The sequence below is a fragment of the Sipha flava genome, unplaced genomic scaffold, assembly GCF_003268045.1.
Source record: "Sipha flava isolate LNK unplaced genomic scaffold, YSA_version1 374_pilon_pilon, whole genome shotgun sequence".
Lineage (NCBI taxonomy): Eukaryota > Metazoa > Arthropoda > Insecta > Hemiptera > Aphididae > Sipha > Sipha flava.
In genome coordinates this window covers 91,625-99,724 of record NW_020273081.1, presented here as the reverse complement: position 1 = coordinate 99,724, position 8,100 = coordinate 91,625, and the positions used below count along the sequence as shown (strand labels likewise).

Below are 8,100 nucleotides of genomic sequence, written 5' to 3'. Positions count from 1 at the left end.
AAAAAATAACATTAAAAAATGTTCGTCGTGAGATCTCAAAAAGCCTCGTTTCAAAAACATTTTTTCAAAAACGCAAACAGAAAGTTTCCGCATCACCATCGCCTATTTCCATAAAAAGAGCATCTGTATCCCCATCTGTTCGCAAAGATCAATCAGCACATCAGCCAGAACGGACGACAAGAAGAAAATGCGCCCACTGTAGCACTAAAGAAAAAGAAGTTCGCACAGATTGGAAATGTACCATATGTGATGTGCCATTTTGCATCTCTAAGTCAAGAAATTGTTTCAATAACTACCACTCATGTTAAAATGTAAGTATTTCTTATTTAAAATAAAAAATATTTTAAATTTTATGAATTTTGATAATTTTTACTGATTTATTTCAGTTCAAAAGGAATAAAGAAAAAAATGTTGTTAATGCTGCACAGCGGGACATATTTTTAACCTACTTCTTTTTTATAAAAAAAAAATAATTTTTTTTAGTTTTTAATTTTTGAACATTTAACTATAATCAACAAACAGTAATTTGTTGTAAGAAAAGTTTGAAAAAAATAAAAAATTAAGTTTGTGTGCTAGACGGGTTTTTTCATTTATTAAAATCTCATGCCTCAAAGAGTTAAATAAATTAATATTTAAACATGTTTTAAATTCACGCAAAGTTAGTATTGATAATCTGTAGTTATAATTGATAAGCGATAGTTAGGTTTTTATATTTTATTTTCAATATAAGGATTTTTGTAATTTTACGTTGGTTACGTCGGCTTGGTAAAAAAAAACTTTTTAATCATTATTATAATACGGGAAATTTATTTTTCTAAGGCTGGCACAAACGATCTCCCGAAATTCGATTTTGGTGATAACTCGTTGTTATCGAAATTGGGAGAACTGTACCAGCCCCTTATAAATATATATACTGCGCCGCAGTGACGGGAGAGGCGCATTATTACTCCGCGGGCGGTCTGACGGTAATTATAATTTAGTATACTTTTCGCGTCAATGTATCTCGCCTATATATTTTTCTATGTATGCGACGTGCTCGCTGCCGGGTTTAATGTGTTTAAAAGTGTTAAGACATAAGCTACTAAGTGTAGACAAAGTTGAAAGTAGTAGTGTAGTAAACAAGCATTTTTTTTCAATAATTACAAGTTTTTTAAACAATATGTACCTACTTATACACTTCTAGACATTTATTTTAGTAATAATTTATTGATTATTTAATATAATGAAATAAAAAAGAAATGTAGTAAATATTTTACACTCGTCATCGTGGGTCTTTTATATCGGAAACAAGTAACCTCTTTCCAAATTGTGGGTTGATTAATTTCGGCAGTAGACAGTTCATATAAAAACTATAAGAATGATATAAAACCATATTATTATTAATTAAATAGGTTATTAAAAATTTACATTAATTTATATACTAAGTTTTGTATAGTCTTTACGTTTATTTTAATACTAAATTTTCTAATTTTGATGCTATTTTAATCTGCCAAAAATCATCATCATAATCTAATATTTCAATGCTTGTCCAAGTGCTAGTATAAATAACAAATATGTATTTGCCCTTGGATCTGGTAGTAATAGCTACTATTTTGTTTTTTAATTGTGTCGCGTATTGCGTAGTCACATAATATAAAACACACATTATAAGAGGTTCTCATGAACATCGAAACTGGGCGTGTGAATAAGTTAAATTGTTCACATGGTTATCTGTTTAAATAAGAATATGAATATTGGAGTCACATATACGTGGGTGGTTGACCACATCCTGTATCCCTGCATCAGTAATTATGTAACACACACATGCAAAATCAATAAGAAATTATCATATTTTATTATCATTAATATACACACACATACTTGGGATTTTACACACACACATACAATATCACATATAAAAGGGACCCGAAAACAAGGGCAAATCAGACGAGTCTTGTCTATGCTGCACTGAGCACCTTCACGTCAGTGTATGTTATGGTCTGGACTTAGAAATATTTCCAATTATTTTATAAGGACAATTGTTAGGACTTAAATAATTTCTATCACTAGAATATTTACAAAATTTGTAGTTAGAATAATTTTTATAAGTTAAATAAATTTAATTATTTTAAAAAGAAGTCTTAATTATTCCTGACTACACTTCCACACAAGCGTTGACTGAGACGTTGTAACTGAATTAACGGATCAAACGGTTGGCACGTAACAATTGTAATTTGTTATGAAAAAGTGATGCGGACCCGTGCGGTAGCCGTTATCGAAACGTCTGTCGCCGACCGTGCCTTTATCTCTCTCATCAACCACCAGACCGCGGCACGCAGCGCCGTCGCGACACCCCGTCCTTCCCATCATCTATGGTAAGGTGACGCGAACGGTCGTGACGACATCCGCATAGCAACACTATCGAACCGGCTGTTCACGTCTGGGGGTCTATTCTCAAAGGTATCGAAAACCACTTTCGAACAGAAATCGATCGATAATATCATCGCTTACGATTTCCACATAAATTACTATTCTCAAACGCAATCTACTTAACACACTGAAGGCAACTGTCTTGAAGTAACGACTGAAAATAACATCGGCGTATGATTGTTATTGAATGCGGTGGATGGTAGTGAGTGGGGACGCCAGACGACGCTAGCGCACAATACCTGCCTTGGTTATTAGCAGTATACATTTGTATTATTAAGATATTAATACGAATATTGGATATACATGTTATTGGTGTACGTGTGATAAACTTCTCGGAACACCGCCGATATCAAACACAATACAATTTGACGAACAAAAAGGTCAGGTTACAGGTATCAAGAAACCCGTGGCCCGCACAATATGTACAATAATATATAGGTATATATACAATTTACACGTTTATTTTAATTAATAATAACTAATTATTTATTAACTTAATCGGACTAATTTTTTACCTTAAACCTTCTCTGTGATGTCCTCTTTAATTTAAAAAAAATTGCACGAGGATTGAATAAGTAGTTTCGGAGTTTATCCCGAACAAAAAAAAGCGAATTCATTTTATATAGTAGTATAGATTTAATATTATGAATTCAATAAAAATATACCAAGGCGTATTTTACTAAAAGAAGATCCATTTGTTGGTAATAATCATGTTTTTTTAACACAGATATATGAATATTAATAATGTTGCATCGCTTATAAACATTAACTACTATTGACTATTGTACCTACTAATTTCAAGATATATGAATATAAGTATGTAATTTGTAATTTTCATAAAAAGAAATATGGTTTTAATCTTTAATTTTTCAGTTTTTGCTAATTTTATGTAAATAGATAGTTATGTTGGAAAATTAATTTCAATGCCTAAGTATTTGAAACAGAAAACTTTTCTTTACAATCATGTACGTTTTAATTTTTTAGAATTAAGTGATAGACAATTGATTGGAACTTATAGGTTAAATAAGATACTAGTTCGAGAATTATTTGACATTCTGACTCCATTTATGGTTAGTCCTGTGACAAATTAAGCTGGATTAAGTATACAAAGAAATGTTTGTAATAAATAACAATGTTGTACAAATATAAGATTATTGTAATTATATTATATTATAATATTTTTTTGTTCTGTTATTCATTAAGTTGTTAACTGCTCTAAGATTTTTTGCCAGTAGAAGCTATCAACAAGATATAGGGGAAAATAGAGGTTCTGTTTTAAGTCAACCTTCTGTTAGCAGATGGATTACTGAGGTAATAAATGCTTTTAACTGTCCAAAAATATTAAATAAATATATTCATTTTCCAAGTTCCCTTCGATAACTCAATGACGTCCGTTTTGGGTAAGTATTATTATATTATAACTGTATTATAACTGTTATTGGAACATCTTAGAAAATATTGCGCTTATATAATTTCATTACTAGATTTTATGAAAAATTTGGTATACCTGGTGTGATAGGAGTTATTGATGGGATCCACATAGCCATAGTACCTCCAAAGTTGGAGGACATTATCTATCCCGAACATGTATATGTTAACCGTAAAGGGTTTCATAGCATTAACACAATTGGTAAATTTATTTTAGGGTATAATCAACTTTTGGAATTTAAATATTTTTTTATTCTGTGTTAAAGATTTGTTACTCTAATATGAACATTTTAAATGTATGTGCCAAATTCCCTGGAAGCACACATGAAAGTCATATTTGGCGTATTAGTCCTCTATTAGGACTATTAAAACACTCAATTGGACATAAATCTTATTTTTTACTAGGTAGCTACACCAATTTAAATCAAATTACTAATTTTTTTTTAATTTATTGGTTATAGTAACTTGTTGACTTATTTATTAGTAATTTAAATAGGTGACTGTAGGTATGGTTTAAGACCGTGGCCATTGACACCACTTACTGAATATCAACCAAACACCCCAGGAGATTGGTTGTGTAGAACAAGATCACTGATAGAGCGGTGTAATGGTGTTCTTAAAATGCGTTTTAGGTATTATTAAAATGTTATTATATATTTATATTACCTAGACCAAAAGATAGAAATGACCAATTTTTTTTTTTTAGATGTTTACTTAAGCATAGAGTGCTACATTATGCACCAGAAAAAGCATCAAGCATAATAAAACTGTTTTATAATTATTTATAAATATAATTGTACTGTGCTTCATAATATTTGTGGAAACAACAATATTTATAAATAATGATGGCAAATTTGAAGAAAATGATTATGGCATTTTAAATAATGCATCTATTAATGATACAAATGCAACCCATGCAAATAGCAGGAAAACGAATGCAACAGCAAATATTTAATTCATATTTTAAATAAATTCAGAAAACTGACAAATATTTAAAACATTAATAGTTTATTTATTTAGATAAGCATATTACTAATAATATATATTTAATGTATAAGTTCAAAGCAATTAGTGCTCTTATACCATAAAATGTATCACAATTAAAAATAATATAAGTCTTGTAATGGTCTGCAATAAAATATAATTATATAATATAATATAATATATTATAATATATTGTTAATATAATGTTAATTATAAGTACATTATGTCCGTAGACACAAGTTCGATTGATCTTCGTAGTGATAAATCTGGCAAACAAGCTTCTGTCTCTCTTCTTTCATAATCAACTAGTGTTATAAAAAAAAAAATATATTTGTTTAGTTTAAAAATGTAATTATTTTAATTACTACTCTCAAGTATATATTGGAATTTTCAATTGTTTTATTATAAATTATTCTATTTAATATTTAATGCTTACTATAAACTATTGGTCGAAGAATCCACTATAATTTCATATCCCCCAAAAGAGACGTTGGGTTCAAGTGTATTTGGTTGACCATAAATTGGTATATCACTAATTATACCAACTATTTTTTCATTTAATGGTGCTAACTTATTCTCTAACTTATAGCTCCCTCCACCTGTTTTCTTAGTACTTTTTTTAAGTTCAATACATCTTGTTTTTGCATTGCACTTCATATCTGTCCAACACTATTTGGTATTAAATTAAAAAATATGTAAAACAAAAATCAGTGATGAGTTAATTAATTGGTGTTAATAATTAATATTACTCATTAGTCATTAATAATAATTACTTTTCTCCATTTATCAGCGATCTTGTTAGCACCAACCATAGAATTCAATAACTGAGTTATTTGTTCCCATAAATTTTGAGCCTTTGGTGGGTAAAGCTGGATGTAAATTTATCTCTTTTTAAATTCGAATTATTCTCCATGAACTTGACGAGTGCTTCCTTCTGTTCATTTGTTACGAACCTCCCTTTGCATTTCTTTGGGCTCATAGTGTTATATAGTTGTTATAATTTCAAAGTTCAAACTAAGTATCTATAAGTATTATAAAATTTTATAGGTTTAGATAGTATTTGGTTATTGGTATGTAGCGTGAACCAAGTATGTGTCGCCACCTAGCGGTTTCCGATTGCGCAACCGGCGCCGACGCAACTGCTCTCTCTGATATGCACGGCACGTCATACCTTTCGCGTCACTTAATACTTAATATAGAGCGCTCGTCTTTCACTGACTGTTTTCTTTCCGTACTTTCTTTTACATTTTTTAATCTATAAAATTAATTTCATTCCTTCAACTTTTAAAAAATCATCAAAATATATCTTTAATCTTTTATCAAAACTTCTCCATGTCACAATACATCTTAACTTTAAAAGAAAAACTAAGAAAAACATCGTCAATCCACACTCTACTATACACATCAAGATCAAACACTCTTAAATTCCCGGCCAAACAACCACAAAATCATCTCTCTCGCAGTTCTCCAGCTGAAATTATACGGGTACTATGTATACAGAATACAATTAGTTGTATTTAACTGTATGTAACATAATACACCGTGGAAGAGTAAACTAGACAACTTGCCAGTTGACCTCCATTAACAATGCCGTCAACGATCCAGCAACCTGATCGATAGCCACCATCAATAGTGCCGCTGACAGTTGTTTCTTCCACCTCAAGTCCAGGACCCCCCCGCTTGTTCAGCCACCCTCCACGTTGCCGCGGACACTCAAGCAGTTCTTACGACCTGAGAGGGCCTGCTTTCCTCTACCCATTCAACCATTTAAAACAATATTCATCAGTAATATAACCTCCCTCTAAATGCTATACATTTTTGTGTCATATTTATAACTTTTATTTATTAAAATACAAAGAAAAATTGTTATTTACAATATAAAACACTGTCTTATATACTTTAAGATAAGATATATATATATACGTATACTTTGACAATTCCAAACATATAGGAGAGTCAAACGTTACAGGTATTATTAAATAATATTAATTATCTTTTGTTATCATTCAAATTAATGATAACAATTAAAAATGTCATGGAAAAAATATAATTTTATTCGATAATCGAAAAGAGTGTCGAAAGTAATTTATTGTATTCGACAGTTGTTTGAGAATATGATTGACCGAAAATGTCTGATCGAATCGATACCTTTGAGAATAAACCCCTGTTCTCGAAACACTATTATATGTGCATTACAATATATTACAGTGGATGACTCATTTGATAATAATAAATCCTCAGAGACAAATTCTTAATTAAAAAACTTAGTTGAATTTAAAACTATATTGACAGCTCATATTTTCTTAGATATATTTTATTTTATCAGACCTACATCTGACTACTTACAAACAAAAAATCTTGATTTTGTATCAACATATAAAATAGTTGAAAGAACTAAAAATGATATAAAAACTATTTCATTTCATAATGTTGTAAAAAATGCTGAGCGGTTTACTACAAATATGAATGACAAAGTTTCGAACTTAAATATACCAAATTACAAAGTCGTAGAAGAGACTTTTCTAGAACATCGTATAAGAAGAAAAAAGACATACTTTGATGAAAATATCCAAGATTTCACCTTTTCAACAGACCTTGATCAGTATAGAGCTCAAACATTTCAGAATAATATTGATCAATTAAATATGAGCTTGAATGAAAGGTTTTATAATAATAAAGAATTAATTGCTGATGTACAGTTCTTACATCCTAGTTGTTTTAAAGAAGATTTTATACCTACTATCAATTCCTAAACATGGCTTACAAAAGTTAGCAGAATTAGCAAGTATTTACCACAATAAATTAGTTGAAGAACTTATTGCTTTTTCTAAAATATTCAAAGATTTAGTTGGAAATGTTTGTGATAGAACGACATATATCTATTTTAAAGAAAATTAATCAAATGAAATAGAGATTGAGAGTGATGACGAAACATATTTTGACAAAAATGATCTGAATGGTGATGAAAATATTGTTGGTAGGAATTCTAACAATGAAACTGGTAAGCAGAATATTTTAAAGACATAGGAAACAATAAACTAATATAGTTTTTTTTAATTCTACAGGAGATGAAAGTTGTAAAAATACAAAATGATATGGTTGTTTGGTTTGTTGTTATAAATTGTTGTACAAATATAACATGCATTCAGTAGCTTTTACCAATAAATTTTAAGCCTCTAAATGTTTATTAACATTGTCTTTTACACAGGTTAACTGTGAACGATATTTTAGTAAGTTGAAAATTATAATAAATAGATTACGTTCAACACTTGGTCAGGA

At 29.6% G+C, this 8,100-nt stretch overlaps 1 pseudogene; it reads left to right on the top strand.

Moving 5' to 3' along the window:
• Positions 1–3,070: 3,070 nt before the first annotated feature.
• LOC112688079 lies at positions 3,071–4,808 on the top strand (annotated as a pseudogene).
• The last annotated feature ends 3,292 nt before the right edge of the window (positions 4,809–8,100 follow it).